The sequence below is a fragment of the Dermacentor variabilis genome, chromosome 10 (assembly GCF_050947875.1).
Source record: "Dermacentor variabilis isolate Ectoservices chromosome 10, ASM5094787v1, whole genome shotgun sequence".
Taxonomy (NCBI): Eukaryota; Metazoa; Arthropoda; class Arachnida; order Ixodida; family Ixodidae; genus Dermacentor; species Dermacentor variabilis.
The window spans coordinates 43,944,260-43,965,436 of NC_134577.1; the positions used below are offsets into that span (position 1 = coordinate 43,944,260).

A 21,177-nucleotide genomic window follows, 5' to 3' on the forward strand; every position below is an offset into this window, starting at 1 on the left:
CTGTTTTTGTTACAGATTTAAGAGCTTACACGCTCGATGTCGTAGTATCATTAAAGTTCCAGATTATCATTTATTTTTCCGAAGGATTCCCGGGCGCAAATCAAAGCAAGCCAACCGCAATGCGAGTTTGGGTTCTTTATTATTATTCTAATGCCAGAACTCTGCGTCATCGGGTTCACTTATCAATCAAATGTTTATTGATCATAATTAAATACAAAGTAAATTATATACAGGCAAGACCGCAAAAGTCCTGTCATTGTTTTGTGAGCGGTCCTATGATTAAGCGAAAATCTATATTACAATGAAAGCAATGACATAAAGCATAATTAAAGGGGTAGTTGAATAGAGAACCTTACAAGTATGTGTCATACAATAAAACGAAGAAATAACAAGTAAAGCATTAAAACAGTAGTAAAGTGCAATAAACTAACACAAAGCGAATAGGGTAGCCTAATTAGTAGTTAGTTGCACGGTAAAATTTAAATGGCCAATAATATCCTGCACATCTCTGTGATTAAAATTCAAGTATATACGAAGTGTTCGCTTGAGTGTGTGAGACTATGTTATTGAGTTGGCGCTGCTTGGTAGCTTGTTCCATAATTTTTTGTTGCGGTAAACTAAAGCGGAAAGGAACAGTTGATTAGAATTATTTAATCAGAATTAGATTAGAGTTTGATATTTAAAGAGTCGCAGTTTCACCCGAAATACGGAGCATCGATTGCGATAGCAGATTGGTGGACAGTTATACGAAGGAAGCATGGCACTTTTGTCGGCCATATATAAACTAGGCATACTAACTAAATTAAAAAGCATGGTGTCACGCGCGCCCAAGCAGACAGAAGCACATCTCACTCGATTACCGCGAGAATTCGCTGTCAAGACGCTGGAGCGGGCAAGCGCGGCAGCAGCAGCGAGCGAACTGACTTTCGTACTGCGTCTCGCATCAACGCGAACACAGCGCGCGGGCGGACTCTGTCCCCGTCGTGGATGGCTTTCAAGATACAGCGGCCCGAAGGCGAAGGTGCCCTCCCCCACCCTTAGAGCCCCTTAAACTTCGCAAATTGCTGCCACGCTTTGAAGAGTGCCGCCTCCTCCTCGCGCGCTCTGGCCGATGCCGCGTCGCTATTGGCCTGATAGCATCACGTGGGCCCTTGCGCCGTGCATCAGCGCCATTTGCTCGAGAAGCGCCTACGGAGTGGCGAGGAGCGCATGTTGGCGCCGTCGCTATGATAGAGCAGTGCAGGCGGCGCCGCGGTCGAGAAGGGAGCGTGAAAGGAAAGAGAAACGAGGAGGAGTGAAGGCGGAGGAAGAGAGTGTCGCTACTTTACGAAGTGTAAGGGGTTTTAGCTTTACCCACCCTGCCCTTCCGCCGGAGCCTTCCGCGCGACAGAGGACGGTGCGCTTCGTCCCCGCTTTCCTCGCTTGCGTGCAAGAGATTGAGCGGCGATCGCCGTCTAACTCTCGTACGCTTTCACTCGCACATACAGCATACGGCTCGCGGCGACGATTTTATCGCCCTTGGACTTTATACGGAACCTCACGGCTACGGCGGAAATGCGCCCGGAGTGTCCGTATAATCGCTATCGCAATAAAGACTAATCTCCTGCGAACTGAATATAAAAGAACGAAAGAATGGATGATGCTCCTACGAAATTAGCTGGAATTGGGCGTGTTTGATAAGCGATCGAAGGTTTGTTGAAGTTTATCGTAAGCCTACGATGTAAGCTTACGATAAAAAAAGTGTGGAGATGTGAAGTCAGACACGGAACTCAGCGCACAATTGACAGTCTGACAATCGAGCAGTGAATATGCAAATTACGTCGCCACAATAGCACATTTTTTTTTCTTCAACAGATTTTATTCGGATCTGTTCGTCGCTTGCCTGATGAACGTACATTTGTAATGGAAAGTTGACGGACCAGGGGTTGTGCCAAAAGCGCCCCCGGCAACTCATACCGGCGATACGAAATCGACGAATGCAAGGCAATGTTTGCAATGTAAACTCTGAATTGCAGGCTGCTTCAGATTACAGTGAACCCTCGTTACAACGAACGCTTCATTTCGATTTTTTTTCATGTTCTCCCTTTACTGTGACTCTAGTTTAGCATTCTAAAACAAACCAAATACGAGAAAGTGTGCTTTGAATTTCGAGCGCCACTCCGGGGCTGAGATAAAAAAAAAGAAATAAACGGAAAAGATAATGTAATAATAAGAAAGAGAGGGAAGATTGGTTTTCATTTTCTTGAGGAATAACCACCCTTTTCATAACGAATGATGTAAGAAAAATATTGGATTTCATGCACATTGACACGCTCGCTCAGCAAGCCTCTGGTTTCGTTTAGATGCATTGAAAGTGGGTGAAGTGCGCCTACGATGCTATGAAGAAATCCATTACCGACGGTGGAGTCGAACTTCTGCCTTCCAGCACAGCAGCCCTATGCCCTAACCGTTAGGTCACGATCGCCATTTTTATTTTCTTTGTTGACTCGCATGTCACAGAGCTGGCAAACTCAAAAGAATGGTACAAAATATCTTATATACGATGAGCCGTCAGGTGTTGTTTGCGGATCACTACACGTTTCTAGTATTTCGTCATGTGTAACAAAGTCTGCGAACTCACTCCGGTACATGCATATACGTCTGCACCTTCTGCACTTCGGTTCTAAAAAAAATATTGGCGAACAGGTCAATGCCATGCATTGTGCGCAGCCGTCCGTGTTTGACATGTTCCGTGCAGGCCCAGGAGCGCATATAACAAGATCGAAAAGCACGCATGCTTCTCTCGTATCCATGCACAGTCGCTCTTTGAAACGTCAGGCACGCGCATCACGTGTCAGTGTGTCACGTGTCAGTGCCTCTCATTCTTCCCTCGCGACAGCTAGGACTTTTAGATGCCGTGTTAGCGTGCACACTGCCTTCGGGACGGGCCCACGTTTTGTGAGCCCGAAAATAGAGAGCTTTAGACTAGGGGACCCAAGCAGCTTGCGTAGGAGCCTTGGTACTGCGCATGCGCACACACTTACGTCTCGGTCTGCGCATGCGCAGTACCGTCGCCCCTAATTCGTGCGTACGCGAGCCGCTTGCGTCCCCTAATCTAAAACTCTCCGATACCTCCAAATTGGGGGCAAGTCCCCATATAATAATATCGCACAAAGAAAAAAATGTTTTTTGGTAGACTGCCCACACTGACACATTGTTGCCCTCGAGTTGCCCCCAAGGTTTTCTTGCCCAATTAATTAAAATAAAGCTTGAAAACGAATACTTTACTTCGCCTGAACTGATTTTATGTTGGGTTTTAAGTCTCCGCTTAACTCGTTATTTACCACTGCGCATTTAATGTCCCTGGTATGATAAATGGAGCTGTCCGAACGAACCCATGTTTTTAAGCGCGCGTGCGGCGAACGAAATGCGCTTGTTCCGATTCCCACGCTTGCGAGGTAAATCAACCGCGCAAAAGCGGCCGCTCCGAACGCGCTGACATTAAATACAGCGCCCGGCGTCTTGGTTTTGTAAATGACGATAAATGCGTTTCCAACCGTCGCTCTGTGTTTAGTGCGAGCGCTTGGGCGGCCGTATTTCCCATCCGTCTTTCGCTGTGAGGCGTCTTTGTGTTAAGCGATTGTCGTTGTTGTTGTGCGGATTTTGTGGCCCGCGCTGATTTACCGCCGGATCCCGAAATGGAGATAAAAAATGACGCACAGCGCGAAGGACAAGGACTTTCCTTCGCGCTGTAAATCCTTGTCCTTCGCGTTGCACGTCATTTTTTATCACGAATTACCAACTAGCCCAAGCAACCACCCGAAATGGAGATGTGGTTGGTGGGCGGAGCGCTTGGCTGTCGCATTGTATGTTGGTATAACAGTTTATTGCAAAAATTTACGGACCACAGGGCCCCCCCCAAAAAAAATCACAGTTTCGCCGTAGGGTCGAAACAATGAATGCGATAGCAACATGTTAGAATATTACACGAAACGTATAATTAAGACTCGTAGCTGTAGTGGCAGTACGAATTGGAGTAAACGTAAGCTAAATCAAGACGAGCTGTTGTGCTGAGGGTCCTCTGTTTGAATCCTGTCATTGGACAATTTCATTTATGTTAATTAAGCAAACTTCCTTCTTAGCGACTTTGAGACCACTTTTCCGTATCGAGCATGTTTCAAACCTCTTTCCTGGGCCGATCCCGGAGGTAATGCACAGCCGCGTCAATATAAATATACAAGTTTAAGATTTGCGATTTTTTGTTTTTTCGCGCTTTTAATGTTTAAGTCTGAGAAGATTTAAGGTGAAAGACATGCGCTGTCGGTGTTTTGATTCATAATATTTGTTTGTGGGCTGCCATTCTCGAAATTCCGAGGAATAATCTTGTCAAGAATAAAAGACCTGGTGTGAGCAAGTTTAGTGATAGAATGGTGGGGCAATGTAACCCGCGCATACCGCATGTCATGCAGCATGGTATGGCGCAAAGCATACACTTACCTGAGTATATACGGAACCTCACGGCGACGGCGACAAAAAAATTCGCTTGGAGTCCACATAATCGCTCTCGCAATAAAAACTTTGATGCCAAAAATCTTCTTAACTCAGACGCACAAACTGAAATTGACGAGTGAACTGAACGCCCTGTTTGGACTGCGGTCCTCAATTTAGAGTTGCAGTCTTGTAGGCGGACAGGAAAATCGGCTTTATCGCGGAATTCCTCGTCCGCATAAGTTTTTTTTTGCTCAGTGGAGCTTACGTCTATGGAGCTGCTCTTGCACATATATAGTCACTGTATTACGTATAGTGGCAGAAAATGAAGTTAGAAGATATGTACTAGTTTCCTTGCCGTTTATTTTCTCATCGTTTCGATGTATGCACGGTGATTTTAACCTTGAAACAAGAGTAAAATGAAAAATGCAGTATCGATGTTGTTTCTTGCCCCATCTCATTGGTTTGCATGAAGCTATGCTCCCGCCATCGCGGAGACCGGCCACTCTCGGCTGAGTGGTTGAGATCTGCAGGCAAAGAAAGAAAGAAAGAAAGAAAGAAGGAAAGAAAGAAAGAAAGAATCCGCCTTCATTTCACCCTGTGAAAGTGGATGCGCAGCGAAGCTTCTGCCGACGTTGCACAAGCAGCACCACCACAAGTGACGTATACGTCGCGCGCGCACGCACGCACGTGTGCGGAAGTGCAGCACGACTCCTTATTATTCTATGCCATCCGTCAAGCGCAAGTGCCTTATTAAACTAAAGGAATTTTTCAAGGTAAATTGTGTCAGAAAATTCGCAAAGTGAAACTTACACACAACCTGCATACGTGATAGCATCGGATTGTAATTTGAATATACGAGAAAATGTGATAACCCAAACCCAAAGCGCTTTTCCAGCTGCCGTATATTGGCGGTACTGTTTCTTTTTTCCTTCTTGGGCTGAGCGCTGACCGAGAAATCCCGACAAACTAGAGGCTAAGAGTTTCGCTGTAAAGGAAAGAAAGAAAGAATAATTGGGCGTGATTATAGCATGCTTCTGGGAATCTAAACACTGCCGAAAAGGCATTCCGCCCCCATAGTTCCGTCCCATGTCGAGCAGACGGACATCGCTATAGCCTCTGTACTACATTATAATCATGAACTCCGATGCTGTGTAAATTGTCCGCAGACTTCAAGGATTTCCCTTCTTCAGGGACTTATGAGTTTACAGTGTAGAAAGAATATGTAATACACACTGTGTGCACACAGACATCGTCCATTTCCTTCAGTTTAATTAATTGTAGTATACATAGAGTTCTGTTGGATCTGGAGGACAATCCCAATTGCTGTCCCCCAGATTTTTGGACCTTGCCGTTGGGTGCGGGAGTTGGCCGAGGTTGAGGAGGACGTCGGGATGAAAACTGGAGGTTTATTTACATTATTTACAGTGAGAGTACAAAGAAATTAACAGTCATAAAGTCATTGCGGGCGGGCAGCAACTCGGACGCTGCGGCCCGTGGCAAGAAGCTCGAAAGAGATCAATGAAGGAGTGCTCCCTTGCTGCTCCCGGTCTCTGGCTTTTAACCTTTTCGGTGTTTCGAAGTCACGTCACGTTCGGCCAATCGGCGAGCCCGCTCAGGTGGCGTCATTTTCGGCCAATGGTAGGCGCCCGTGCGATTGTGTCACACCCGGCGCAGAGGGTCGCTCCTTGGGCCCCAATTGTCCGAGGGCTTACTTCTCTCTGCGGTATCGCCTTCCTGGCTTGCAACTGCCTTCACAAAGGCGGATGGGGGGATTGCTGCCAGGGCTTCACGGTGCATTACAGCCGTCTTGCCTCGGGACTCACGTTACCTGGAACCGTGCCAGGCTCCCGCTACACTTTCCGGAAGAGTCAAGCAGTGAATAGCTCCACCTGCGGCGCACGAGGTGGGGGACGCCAACTTGTTTGCACCTGCCGCGCCTCGGGAACGTGGTGGATGCGCTTCTGCGCCCCTTAATTAGCGGTGACGCGATTCGATGTGGTCTGGTGAACTCGAAGGAGGCTCAGGAGAAGGTCCCGTATCTAACAGTTCCAAACTGGTTGTTTTTAGAAAGGATGCGCGTAAAAATGCTGACAGAAGCCGCATGACCACGGGCTTTCAACAGATTGGATAGTAAGATGTCTCTAGATGGCGCTAGACTGCCCAGATAAGTCATACTTAGCTTACCGCGCCGTTACGGCAAGGCGGAGTGTATGATTGCGTCTGTAGCGACAATGTGACCGCAAGTACAGTCGCCTTCGGTACAAGCTGCAACACGATGGCCGTGGCCGAAGGAACCCCAAGACTTCAAGGCGGTGCCGACGCGCGAAAAATTGAGAACGCCCTTCCAATTACTGGCATTTATTATTGAATCAATTCTTTGTTTCCTATCATCTTTGGTAAACAGCTAAACATTTCTTTTTCGTTTGCCGGCGCCGGCGTGAAGTCTTCTTCGACCACGGGCACCGTGTCGCAGCTCACGTTGAGCGCAGCCGTACGTGAAGAACGTATACTCGTTGCTGCCCGCCGTCCGAGCAGCAAAACAAGCCCGGACCTCTGGAGCCAGGCCACAGCTGTGCCGAGCCACATTGGAAGCTAACGTTAAAGCTAAGCCCACAGGAAATAAGCGAGGGTTGAGAGTGGAGAGGGGAGGAAGAGTGTGAAAGGGAAGTGGCGGTAACGACTTGAGCCAGGTGGCGACCACAGACATCCTGTTCTCTCTCTCTCTCTCTCTCTCAACCTTAGAAGATATTCGCGTATCGTCTGTTTGCGCGCTAACCTAGTTAGCGCCGTCTCTGGAGCACCGTTCTGTATACCGTCGTGCCTCTACGAGTCTGGAAAACGGTTTCTCCAGGGTCGAGGTCGTCTTTTTTTTTTTTTTTTTTGCCTTTCGTTTGCCGCCGAGAAAGGGCGTGTAACCGGGTGCCTGCGCTGTTCCTTCTATTCCTGTCCGAGGCAAACGCAAAGGTTGTTTCTCAGCAGCCATCGAAAGCAGTGTGGGTGTTTCTGTTACTCTCTTGAAGCGCACGTCTTTCGCGTGTTCCTCTTTATTTCTCCTTTTCTTTTTTTGTTTTATTTCTTGGGAGCCCGCTATTATTTTCGGTCCCTGATTCAGCATCGGCCTTGGCGTATTCATTGGCGATGTCGTTAACAGCGTGACGCCTAACCTATCACATATGCTACACCGCGTTTTACGCCTCAAAATAACGGTTTAAGCGTGGTAAAGGTAACGCGTAGCCTGTAGTAGCATTTTTGTTACTCTGGGGCGAGTTTTCGGTTGTAGATTGTTCCGCGAACCATTCACTAAATAACTTATTATGATACCGGTTGAGCTTTACCTCAGATAACGTTTAACTGCATTTATGTGGAAATGTAGTCTCCGTGGCCAGCATTGAAGATGAACAAGCTGTCCTAGTACCCCTAGATGTGGAACTGTGCCTGGGCATATTGCAGGGTTAATTGGCGTGCAAATATACCCGCAAGAATGCTTTGTAGAATGGCTATAGTTGGTCTTCGACATCTAAGTAGCGCCGTACAGGCCTACTATACATATTGTTTCCCACTAACCTGTACACTGCAAGTGTCTCTGCAGTCAACCGTTGTCGGAGGACGTTAAATTGTGCGTTTGGCGTGACTGTGCAGACCTAGTTTTCAGATCTAGCTTTCAGGCCATTCAAGCCTCGCTTAATTTCTTCTTTTTTCTTTCTTTTTCTTTTCTTGAAGTACAGGCCTTGATACTAGGTTGTAAGTAGAGTTGCCCGTTTTGTGTTCTGACTCCCCTCCTCCTCCTCCTCCTCCTCCTCCTCCTGTCATCATCGTCACCAATTTTGTTCCTATTTTGTTCTGTATTCCGCTTCCTCCAGACCAGAGCGGAGTCGCTGGCTAGAGGAACGTACGTCAAATTCACTTCTCTGCCTTTCTTCGAATTAAACTTCTTTTTTTTTTCTCTGCACTCGGAAATGGACCCACCGTCGCCCCTGGGCCGAACACGGGGCCGGATAATTAGTTTTTCGACCGGTAAATTAGCACTTCTTCAATACCGGAAACACCATCAGTGCTACTGCGAATGGTATCTTGCGAGGGTGTATAAAAAGGCGCGCAAGAAGGAGATGGGCTCGAAGTCGTCGCCCCAGCTCTCTGTGACGTCACAAGTTTGGACAGCGTCTGCCTGGACCGGTTAATAGCTGATCGACTGACGAGGATTACCTTGCATCCTAACTTAAACGAACCTAAGGTTCAACCTAGCGAACATGAAGAAATTTTTTTCCTAACAGAAATGGGGCCCAAACTTGTGAAAGTACTCTGAATCTGTGACGTCACACAGACATGCCGTCTGCACAGACTTCGCGTTACTCTTCAATGCCTTTGAAGCGCGTTCAAAGCTCTCCGACTATGCAAGGGCATAAATGTCGCACCGCAGAACGTTGATTGCTTCGTGATGAGCAAGAATCATTACCTTTTTGCGAGGTATGCAGCGTGGATTACCGCTCTCTGCGACTACAGAATCTGGAGTGTTTTCGGTCACCTGACCACTTAATTCCTGGCGTACCTGCCGTAGGTGAGCCCTTCGCAGCAGCTTATATGTAAGCTAGAAGGGCCGGTAAAAAAAACGAGGATAAATCTCATAAGGAATATGAGCGAAACGAATGCGTAACGCTGTGAAAAAAATAATTTCCCGTTCCCTGAAAGCGTTCAGAGTGATTTCACCTACTGAGCGAAATGTTATAGCCATTGTATACTGGGTGCTTCTGTAGTGACCTTAACCAATTTTCAAAGATCACCTGTGGCAGATAGCAGAATTATAATCCTTGAGCTGGGTTTCTCAAGCAGGCGGTCATTATTTGCTCGAGCAATTGAAATGAATAATCGAATAATTAACCACCATTCACTGATTAAAACCAAACGAATTACCTTACGGAACGTATTGCAGTGTACAAATTGTAGCCAGGTAGTTCGGAAGGCTGATCCGATTAGAACGAATTCTTTCGATGACACTAGTTTCGAGATATCACTTCAGCTTCCCAGAGTTTGCGAATAAAAAATGTATTTGCGGCCTAGTTACTTTTATGCTTCAATGCATAAAACGGTTTTTAGTAAAAAAAATGTAATTGGAACGACAATGCATTTTTACCGCGAGTTTGATGGCGTACACATCTCGAAAATGTTGTCATCTGCAAAAGTTATTTTCAAGTTGACATGCCTTGCAGTCACGCGGGCTACAATTTGTAAATAGCAGTATGTGCCGTAAGATAATTAGTTGAAAACATCATTGGTAATTTGTCAATTATGCATTTCGATTTCTCACGCACGTAATGTCCGCCCCTTGGACTAGACCAACTCAAGGACTAGAATTGTTCTACCTGTCATAGGCGGTTCTTTAAAAGTTACTTAGTATTCGTAGGAACACCTGGTATACTTATCCTATACAGAGACTGCGACTTTCCATACACACCATTAAAGAAAACGATATTTTGCAATATTTTGTTCTTGCTAAAATTTCCATGCAAAGGAACAGATTTCATGGTCCGCATCGTTGATGGTCCGGATAATACTTCTTGGCATTGTTACTTGCGGAATCTTGAAGGAAAACAAAATTGCGTATTTATCTTCGTCTGGGCGTCTCGTGATATCCACATTACATCTCCTAGCGAGTACTGGAACAAATGAAAGAGCCCGATCTCGAAAATCATCTTTTGCCGTATCGCAAACGGCGAAAACGACCAAGTCATAGCCGGCATGTTTTTAAGACCAATTTATGGCGATGGGCCTACACGAAAACAACTTGGCTTTTTGTTTGTTGTTGTTGAAAACTAGGCAATTAAGAACGCAAAATGTTATATTGAACAATCCGAACCATAAAATTGCGATCTTGCCACGAAATTTGAGCAAGAACATGAGCAGCGCTGAACGCAAACTTATTATTTTTTTATTATTATATGCAGGAGAAAAGCGCGCGTACTGGCATTGTCACGTTGTAGCGACGATGAAGAACTCGGTGGCAACAGCTGTGAAACACGAAACCAACGTACTTACTCCAATATAGGTCGAACACAAATGTAAGTCGACCCCTGTACATTGAACTCGCCGATAAATAAATATATATATAAAAAAGATAATAATTCGAACATAGGTCGACCTATGTTTTTTGAGAGAAAAATAAAAGTTCGAACGTGGCGCAACTTCGTTTACTGTAAACTCGGCTACTCAACCTCGCTAGTCGATGCCACGAGCTGCATCTTCGTTGGAACTGCCAGAGAAGTCGCCCTCGTTGGGTGCTTCGCAGGCGTCCTTCTCACCCAAAGTGACGTGGTCCTCGGCGCCGTTGAATGCGTGGAATATGCAGAATTTCCCTTAAAGCCAGTCTGGATAATCTCGAGACTGATTTTACGGTGGGTGCGATGGAGGCCTCCGTCAGCTCGGTACTTTTGCTAGCTTTGTACACGAACATAGATCGCGATTCTTCTTTGGTGACGAATGTAGGACGCGATAGCCTCATTTTGGGCAGCAGTGTCGAAAGAAACAAAAAAAAGTCGCCCTATGTTCGAATAAATACGGTGATTCCTTGAGTGAGCCGGTGCCCGCGAAAAAAAAAAACAACTATCGTTACACTGGAGTATAGAACGACTGGGACGAGCACTGCTGTCGATCGTCGGTATCTGACCCATCTGATTTGTGGGCCTGACGCGTCTGCTATTTATGTATTCGGCTCGTCGAACGTTCCTGCGTAATCGCTGGTGCTCGCACGAGTTGGAGAATGTGCACAACCACTATTCGCGTCGCGCGTGCAATCCGATTACGAAAGGTTCAGCGACAACACGAAACAACATATAGACTAATTCGCAACAACAATCCCTAGTACTCTGATACATGCAGGCACGCGTCTTGCGCCGAGCGACTATGTTTAACATTTGTTAGACGGCGAAAGAATGCGCGTGTCAGTATGTTGCTTTCGCAACCTTCCCCGAGGTACCTGCGTGCTACGAGGTTAGGACACCGCTTCCGAGTTGCCATCAGTCCTGTTATATTTTTTAAAATGTTTTTCGACTGCGTGTGCCACAGTCTTTTTATAACGGTTGTGCTTGCCTAGAATTCAGCAGATATAACGGCACCGACACCCATCCGCATGCAGGGGCGCATAGCCTCTGCAACTATTTGCACACTTCTAGTCCTTGTAACTGCTTATTACCAGTCGTTTGAATTCGATGCATTGTAGCTATACTATGGCTGCAGCCTCTCTCAAACGTGACCACTCCCGCTCGGATCGACAAACGTACGGCCGAGTTACGCCTGTGTGTGAACGCCGGGAGCGATAGGCTTAAATTTAGCTCCGATTGCGTCATGGCGTGGCGTGACACCGGAGTCATCTGTGCACGCAACTCATGCATGATGGAATCCTGGCTTCGTTCCTCTACGCAACTATACCAAAAATAAGGCGCGTGGGTAGTACGGCTGAAAATATATATGAGCGTCGGTATAAGACGATATAAGCGAGTTTTCGTTACATGCGGCTTTACACAGCAAGCGGCACCCTCTGACCAACTTTAAAAACCGCTACACGTCAACATTTCATATCCGGAGTGAAAGCTACTCTACGCAAGACACGCTTGCAGAAAGTGATTGTGGCGCCGGCCATCGGATTAAGTAACGACTGCGCTTGATTAACGCTGTTCGGTGATTTCGTGGTTATAGATTTCACCGCCAGGCACGTTTGGATCTCGGAAGGCCGTGCTTTTTCTGGCTGCATACACCGGAAGCCATTGCAGATCCTGAAACGCGTCACAGACGCCATGTTTTGAACATCACTTATATGAGAGGCGCCGGATATATAGTTCGAGGCTCTGGATTAATTGCCGAACATCTCGGGTTCCATGTACACGTACCCATATGGGGTGGGACAGTAGCACTTTTGCCGGAGACGTTTACGTTTTCGATATACTATCTCTAATTCCAAAGGCCACTGACTTTGCCGTGACACGGTCGGCCTTCACACTGCGTAATTCAGTGACGCATCCAACAAAACATATTCAAGGCGGTGCTTTTAGCCAACGAACGTTGAGTATATGCAGCATCTCGGGCAGTTCCGAATAGACAGGGGCGACACATCGAAGAGGCCCAGTGTGTGAATTTGAACACCGCCTACCGCACGTTGGGACGTGTTTGGAACGTTGAACCCCATCACTTATTCGATGGTCTCCCACCACCAAAGACGGTGCAGCAAGGTCGGTCGCTAACCTTGTGGCCCTTCACCTGCCGCCCAAGTGAATAGTCGTATCATCCATCTATTTCTTGGAGCCAGAGCGGATCATCGATTAGAGGAGCCTTTGAGACAGCACCAAGGTTAGCTCTTCCTCTAACGGAAGCGAGAGATTCGCCATTCGGTGTGCTTGCCTCATATCACTGCAAGCTGTCTGCGCGCGTGGCGCTATATCTGTACTCCTTATCGAAAATGCTGTGTAAACATTAACCTTCCCCGCCCAATCATTCTAGCTCTCGATGTGAAGTGCGTGAGTCAGATGAGGCGAGGGAGGAGATAAGGAGAAGTGCGAGAGAAGAGGCACACGAATTACTTATCGGAGAGACGTGTTTGCATACGCTTATCCCACCCGCGGCGCGCGTTATCTGTGTGGGCAAGAACGCTGCTCTGCCCGTTATTTCCTGCAGCTGGGCATCTGCCGATACCTGCTTTTGTCACGCGACGCGCGATTTTTTTTTCCGCGTTTGATAAGCCGCGCCGTATCTCGAAGCCGGCACGTCCGTTGCTGATCGGGGGGAGCCACGTAACGAACAAAAGTGGCTCGGCTGATGTGTTCGCTCTTCTTTACTGGTAATCTTTTGCTTTGTTGCGTGACAAAGTGGTGCGATCCCCCGTCGACTAAGCAGCACTCGAGACTGGGCTGGCCTCCTCCTTCACTTGGTTTTTTTTTTTAGAAGAACGCTTGAGGTTTGACGGAGTGGCGTTGGAACGGTAGAGCTGCTTCTCTGCAGTGCGCAGCAAGTGACTGTTTCTTCATCGCGCAGTGGCTGCTGGGAAGAGTATTGCACGCTCGAGCAACGACTGGCAGAGCCTTAATCGTACGTAACCGAAACCAATATTTTCGCCCCTGAATTTCGCCGTAATTCTTATTGTCGATTCGTCGCTTGCGTTTTCTCCATTGTCGAGTACACCCCCCCTCTCCCCCCTTACTCGCCGTCCGCTTCTAAGGCCCCCGCAGTTTTGCACACCTCTTTTCTAGGAATCGAAGTTCTGACAAGGCAGTAATGGTAGTATTGTCATGAGCATGCTGAATCGATGTTGCTTTGACTGCTGTGAAATACGAGGGGTGGTAGTTGATTCTGTGACTAATGTAATCGGTTAATATTGCGTGTCGCTATTTTTATTTGGTGCGAGCGTGCGTTGTGTAGTTCATATCAGTGATGTAGTTAAGAAAGAAAAAAAAAAAGAACAAGGGAAGCCTGAAGACAACGTATCGCTTTTTGCGCGTCAGTTTTTATGAAGATGTTCTGTTTCTTTCTTCTTTTTTTTCTTTTTTGCTAGCAATTTCTCGCGAAATACATATCATTACATCTGCATAGTTACCGCTTTCCAGCACACTGCATTAAGTAAATTCGTATCCGTGATGATTATTGTGTTAGGAACTTATCTCGTAGATGCTTTTGTGTGCGGCGAAGTGTTAGACCGCTGAATCAGAACAAAATGGCCGTGCGCCAACTTAATTTTAGTCGAGCTTAGCCTCGGCCTTGGGGTGGTTACCGGAGCAATAATTCTATTTACACTGTTGCTGATGCCAGGGATAACTTCTGCGTTGAAATTTACTTGAAAGGCAGAATTGCTGTTTCTTACAGTCAGAGTTTTGGCGGACCTATTTGTTGACAATGCAAATAGTATGTATATTAATTGAAACTGCATTTCATAAACTCGAGTGCAGGCTATACGTTCTCTAGAAGATTCGTTTGTTAAACCTCGACCTATGAATTAGGTGAGTTTTCTTTTATTATTAGAGGTTTGTTCGTGGCGAATATAGACTAGTCTTATTTGTAATTCGGTTTCTGTTGGAAAATAACGCAACGAATGATACGCGTAGAACGAGAAAAATACAAGGCATCGAAGTGCCCAAACTTTGGCAAGCTTATGAAGCCAGCACATGCAGACCAAGATGAACGGTTTCTCCAACTTGTAGAATTAAACATGATACAGGAATGTGGCCTCATACATCGCATGCAAATGCGATCTCCGAGCACGGTTTCGACAAATCAAGCCCGGGCAATCGTTAATCCGGAGACCACCCCTCGCTGCCGCAGAGGTGTCCCTCACAGACAAGGCGCAACTTTTATTTTTTAAACTTTAACGGGCATTCGTCAAATCAAACTCGGCATTCAGAGCGGTCAGACGGAGAGCTGTTTCTGCCCACTTTCTTCCGCCATCCGACTCTAAAATCGACGTTCGATTCGTTTCTCCTTAACTATTCCTGCTTTCGCGTTCTTTTATCCTCGTCCCTGCACGGTGCTATGCTTGGGTTGTGCCGCGTCGGTCCGGGCCGTAGGGCGCTGCGTTGCGCTTGTCTTAGTTACGTTGGCTTACGTGACCATTTGATTGCGTTAGAAGCGTTAGTCAAAAAAAAAAAAAAGAAGAAGGGGTGGGATGGTGGTTTACGTGCCAAAACCACAACCCGGTTATGAGGCACGCTGTAGTGGGAGAAATTGGAAATTCGGACCACCTGGGGTTGTTTAACGCGCACCTGTTCTCGCGTTTCGCCCTGATCGAAATGCGGCCGCCGTGGCCGGGATTCGATCCCCGCGACCTCGTGCTTAGCGGCCCGACACCATAGCCACTAAGCAGCCAGGGAGGGTTAGAAGCGCTAATTAAGCTCGTTTCTGTCTTATCATTACAGATCCGTTACAGATCACTTTTATTGTTGTCGTCTCACGTGTAATGTAAAATACCAAGATCATTTTTTTTATTTCTCTCCTCTGATTCTCATACGTTTCTCTCTATCATCCGACCTCCCTGTTACTTCTACAAGACTTTGCCACTCCCACCTTCTTATTTCTTGCCACATTAATAACAGCATGTTGGCGGTTTACCCTGTAGTGCCCAACGTATCGTTTATGCCACTCCGAGTTTGACACCACGATTTCTTATTGAACTACGGGAAACCTATATCGTAGCCTATAGTATCCATTTTATTCTGTAGCGAAGTTTCAGTTTTGAATTATATAGATGCTCAATTACACATGAAGTATATACTAGCTATGCCAATTAGGTCCTTACTCCGTTTTTTTTTCCGCACAAATCTGCTCTCCATGGACAGGAATAAAGGTGAACAAGTTGTTTAAATTTTCTTGATGTTGAAATAACTTTGGGCATTGCAGGGTTAAACATGCGCCCTATCAAATGTCTCTGCTCTTCACTGAAACGTTCTCTCTCTCTTTCTCTCTCTCTCTCTCGCTCTTCTACGCGGTGGTATGTTACTAGCTTGCAGACCGCACTGACAGTGCTCGGATGCCGTGAACGTGATGGATCGTTTCCAAGAAGAAAAAAAAATAAGTAAAAGCAAGCTCAGCAACCCTGTCGCGTGTATTTAGCGCGGGTTTCGTAACGAGCCGTTAAGCGGGGAGCAGCACAGCGATCGCTGAAAGCGTAATTGGCTTCTCCGCAGGTGCGGAAATTCGCGCGATCATCGCGTCCATTACGTCACCGACAGCTGCGCTTCTTTTCACGGAGCGTCGGTGCCGCATTTAGCGTTTTCTTTCCTCCTTAACGGGCTGGCCTTAGCCTCTGATTATTTCGACAGAAGCCTTTGAAATCCGCTCGAGTCTCCACCGCTCCTGTGACAATGTCGCCGCTCATTGCTCGCGTGGCAATATCCGGCGGAACGGAACTGGTGACAATAAAAAAGCGTTGGTGCGATGTTCGATTACTCTAGAAATGTTGTTGTCGAACCCGTTGGGGCAACCAGCAAAAAAAATATTTTTAAAAATATAATAACAAACTTTATTTTCATCGTGCGAAGGCCGATGTAATACCGGTGTCTTGACATGGGTACAGGCACCAGCGTTGGAAGTTTCGCAGTAATCGGAATGCAGATCGCTTACAGTCGCTGTATACATGCAGTTCTTTTTTTTTTTTTAAACAGCGCATGCAAATGCAGTTTTCTCACAAATTCTGGTTCAGTTTGCATTCGTTGAACCGATGTATACGTTTCTATTTCCTTGGCAGTCGCTTGTGTGTTAGATGCTATCGTGTCTTATTTCCTTGTGGGCCGTGTTTTTCTAGGTTTTGGCCCGCAACGCCTATCACCTGCTCTTTTCATTGTTGCCCTGTGTGCGTGTAATCTCTTCCCATGAAGCAGGTTTGTCGTGCTGTTTTCCTAATAACAACAGGTTATGACGATGACAGACGGTAGCGGGTATGTCTACGCGACTACGAGCAAACGTTTGAGTTATGGGCCGCTGTCAATGCATCTTGTGACGCAACCCATGCCAATCATTCCATCGGCGGTCCAGAATTCGCACCTGGAATGCAGCGGGGCCGTCTCGACATTTGATGGATATGTATAGCGTTTCAGTTTTTGGCGGCTCGTTGCCATGAGCAGCGTCATCCGACGTCACGGACGTTGCGGCGGGGGGGCGGCTTTCTTTATCGGAGGCGTTATCCTGGAGTGGGATTCGGAGTCGAATGTTTTCCCGCTTTGTTCTCGCGTTACTTACGGGAGCAAAATCTTGCCGGCCGCCACGTGTATATTGGACGATAAGGAATTCTTTATCATTCAAATGTTGTTTCAAGGGAGGCTGAACATCTTTCTTCTTTTCGTTTTTTTTTTTACAACTTGAGAGGAACAGATTATATTACCGGGAAACGACGAAGTATGTGGGAATTATTTCTGAGCCATCGGCTTCAGCCCGTGTGTCTGCCCGTGTGTAGCCCGCCCGTTCTTAACCGCACAAACGGCGGCGCTGCGCAAAGGAAGGAAGGAATGAAGGCAAGAAAACCATGGCATATGCTCTGTCTCTGAAGTAATTTTATTGGGAAGCCCGAACGATTGGGTTCGCGGTACGCAACCTGCGTTGTCAAAAGGTTCAAATTCTTTGTTAAAGCGATGGACGGTTGATTGGCGCAATTACTTCCTTCTAGCATAAAATGCTTCAGTAACCTCTTAAGTTATAGTTGCTGGCTATGTTTCGACCAATATGTTCATGCCACTAAAACGACACTGCGCACACGGCAATGCGCAGCGAGCTAGGAAGAATTCGAGGCAGAGAGCATTCGTTCTGACGTCTTACACACCTTCCGCTCATGCATGATCAAGATCTATCTCGCTGAAGATAACGGTTGTTGCGCGCTAGAGATTTGGAAGCGTAGCGCATGGTGGCGCTTGTTACCGTATGTGTGTTGTTCCTTTTAGACGTACTTTTTTTTTTTTTGGTCCAGACACCTGCATGCGTATTTCAGTTCACTTTTTTTTTAATTCGTAGAGAATTAGCCGCAGCGTACTTTACTGCGTTATTAGCTTGTAGCCTTCTCCAGTAGTCTCAGTCGGCTTTATTATGGGCACTTTATTATGTTTTGGTTTACTTGGCGTTCGGTCGTGGTGTTACGCGTTGTGTTCTTTACGTGTATTGCGTTTTCTTGGTTTCGTTCGCACTGTCTATCTTCCCATTTCAGCGTATACCCCTTCTGCCACACATGGAAGTGGTCAAGGCCTGGTGGTCGCCGCAAAAAAAAAAAAGGCTAATTCGAGCGTAACTCATCTACGACGAACTATCCAATATGCGAATAGCCGAAACGCGTCATGTGCGAGGAGTGCCGTGCTCCTCTGTCAGGCTTCCCTCTTGAGAAGCTGCGCCTTCTGGCGGCGCCGCCGCGAAGTCCGCGCGTGTACCCGGTGACCGAAGTGGGCGTCGGAGATGGTCACCGAAAAAGCGGCACATATCCACGGGCACGTGCCCACGAGAACGGCCAACATTTCTAGACTGCACTACCTTCGGGATGGGCCTACATTTTTGGTGGGGTGGCTAGATAGCCCGAAAAGAAACTCGTCTGAGTATTCTAACAATTTTATTCGGGATAACAATAAATAAAAGCCCAACAACAACCGCGACGGCAGGTGAACCAGTGTGCGTGCTTAACGCAGCTTTCATACGTTATCGCAACAAACGCGATTCCTTATTTTCCTTTATTGTGCGTACATTTATTTAAAACTCCCTGTGTTTTGGGATACTTGTTCTCCACTCCTCCGTCAATGTTTTCTCCGAAACAAATCAACTGCGTATTTGTTTTGGCCAGCCCCCAACGCTTGAGCCCGTTCGGTCCACCATGTTCCACTTAAATGTATGCACCACCGGCGAGCGCAGACGTTGTTGATGACACGCGAGAGTGGTCTATATGCGGGGGGGGGGGGGGGGGAGGACACCGTGACAACTTTATTGGAGCGTCGCCGTCTTTCGTAGATCTCGCTCGAGCTCTCCGTAGTGTAGTACGTGCGTATCAGGCCGTGACATTCGGCGCGTGTCGCAGCATGCAACAGCGACGGTCACCGCTCAGCAGCCTGTCCGCCTTTCTTTTTTTTTCTTCTTCTTTTTCTAGGCTGTTTGTTTTCTCGCGTCGTTCCCATTGTGTTCGATCGCGCGGCACGCTCCCATTTGTGACGTCACAAGGCCAGTTGTCCTGCAGTCTCACGTTGTGCGCGACAAATAGCGTTGCTTTTCAACGCGTACGCATAAGCTTTATAGCTTTGTTATTCGTGATGTATTAATTCACTGTGTTGAGGGGTCTGACAAACAAAATTGACGCACAAGGTCGCCGGTCCGATCCTTCGCTTGGCGTTTCATACTGGCGGGGACAGAACGAAGAAAGAAAGAAAGAAGGTGCCGATGTGCATGTGCTTAGGTGCGCGTTAACGAACCCCAAATGCTCAAAAAATGATTGTTGCACTTATTGTTTGATTCTTCATGTGAGGTACGGTTTGAGTAAAGTCTCGTACATTTCATTTTTATTTTTGTTACTACTGTTATAGATGTATAATCCCTGATAGAAAACAACGCTTGTAAAACAACGCTTTCTTTGTGCGCGCTTTGTATTTCATCGCACGTTGACTGTCGGTATGTTAATTGCTGTTAATCATTGTTTTCGTTGTATATATTTCTACCTTTAGTTCCTATTTTGCTCATCGTCCTCAATGTATTGGCAGTTTGTTCGCTTTAAGGCTGCTTTACTTCGATTGCTATACCCAATATTAACGATTGAAATTTTGTTCTTTGTTGTACTCAATTTATACTTATTTGTTTGGAAAACGCCGGCCGTTTTGTTTATTACTGCATTCGTTTTGTGACATGTCCTTGTTATGTCTCGTCCCTCCCTTATAATGCCCTGTAAAGAGGCCTTAAGGGTAAAATTATGTTGATGGTGACGATAATAATAAGAATCCAGCGTCTCCGCTTTACATCGTCCCTCATATATTTAGCAGCACGGGGCGTAAACTGTAATCAACCAAACGCTGCCTCTCCTATTCGTCGTGTAGTCACATACTGTTCTTGCTAAAAAAAAATATTAGCGACGCTGCAATGCTTAGAGCTGGTTTAAACTAATCGCAGGGGTTAACTTATATTAATGCACCTTTACTCACATGCCGCGGTATACGCTGTGCTATATACTGAGCTTGAGGCCGTGGGTTCGCTCCCGGCCTAGGCGGTCGCACTTCGATGTTGGCGAAATGCAAGAACGCTTGTGTACTTAAGATTTAAATCGACGTTAAAATACCACAGGCGCTCATAGTTATTCCGGATCACCCTTCTCCCCACTGTACTGGGCGCACCTCATAATCGGATCGTGGTTCTCACGCGTACACTGTAAAAATGTTTACACCCTTAAGGGTGTTTTTGTAATTGTCGCACTGGTAACATTCTCACCGTTAGAGTCTTACAAAAAATTTATGGAGGACGACAACAGAGCCCTAAACTAGACGTGCAATGACAAAAGACGTGGTCGAAAACTACGTAATCATTCTGACAGCCTTGGGCGCGCAGAAATATTCGACAGAACTTCACAGGGAGAGATATGAAACTCTCCTGTCGGATATTTCTGCGCGCCCAAAGCTGTCGGAGTGATTGCGTAGTTCTCAACCACGTCTTTTGCCATCGGACGTCTAGTTTAGAGCCGCGTTGTTGCCCTCTATAAATTTTCTGCAAGACCCTAACGGTGAGGGTGTTACCAGTGCGACGAGAAAAATAACACCCTTAAGGGTGTAAACATTTTCACAGTGTAAAACGGCAGAATTTAAATTACCTATACTCGCTGTGTTTATACCGTGTGTCCCACTAACGTTAGCCAAGCTGTTCAAGCAAAAAAAAATGAAAGATTAAAAAAAAGTACATGGTGCAAGATACGATCTTAAGGCATACGGTGTACAGTCGCCATACTTCTGGCGACCAGATACCGTAGGTCTTCAGATCGCATCTTGTACCACGTTTTCTTCTTTCTTCTTTTTTTCTTTTAAATCGATTAGCTTGGGTAACGTTAGCTGGGACACCCTATAGACAAAACCCACGCTTGCAACAGCACGCTAACAACAGTAAACCCGACCCTCGTGCACAGGCTACCGGAGTTACGTAATGTTCAACGAAAAAAAAAAAAAAAGACGGCAGGTGTTTTTGTTAGACATGATGGCTGCGCATGCATATGCGCGGGTATACGGTTAACTTTTTCTTGTGCCC

At 46.6% G+C, this 21,177-nt stretch overlaps 1 protein-coding gene across 5 annotated transcripts in view; it reads left to right on the top strand.

Annotated features, from left to right (window-relative positions):
* Positions 1-21,177, top strand: part of Cpes (Ceramide phosphoethanolamine synthase) — a 73,412-nt gene that overhangs the window by 28,384 nt on the left and 23,851 nt on the right. Inside the window, exon 1 of one of the 5 annotated variants that reach the window (XM_075672538.1) lies at positions 13,228-13,539. The exons of the other annotated variants lie outside the window; for them this stretch is intronic. The gene's annotated coding sequence lies outside the window, so the exon portion shown is untranslated. Of the gene's footprint in view, positions 1-13,227; positions 13,540-21,177 lie in introns of those variants that run through there. 5 annotated transcript variants of the gene reach the window in all.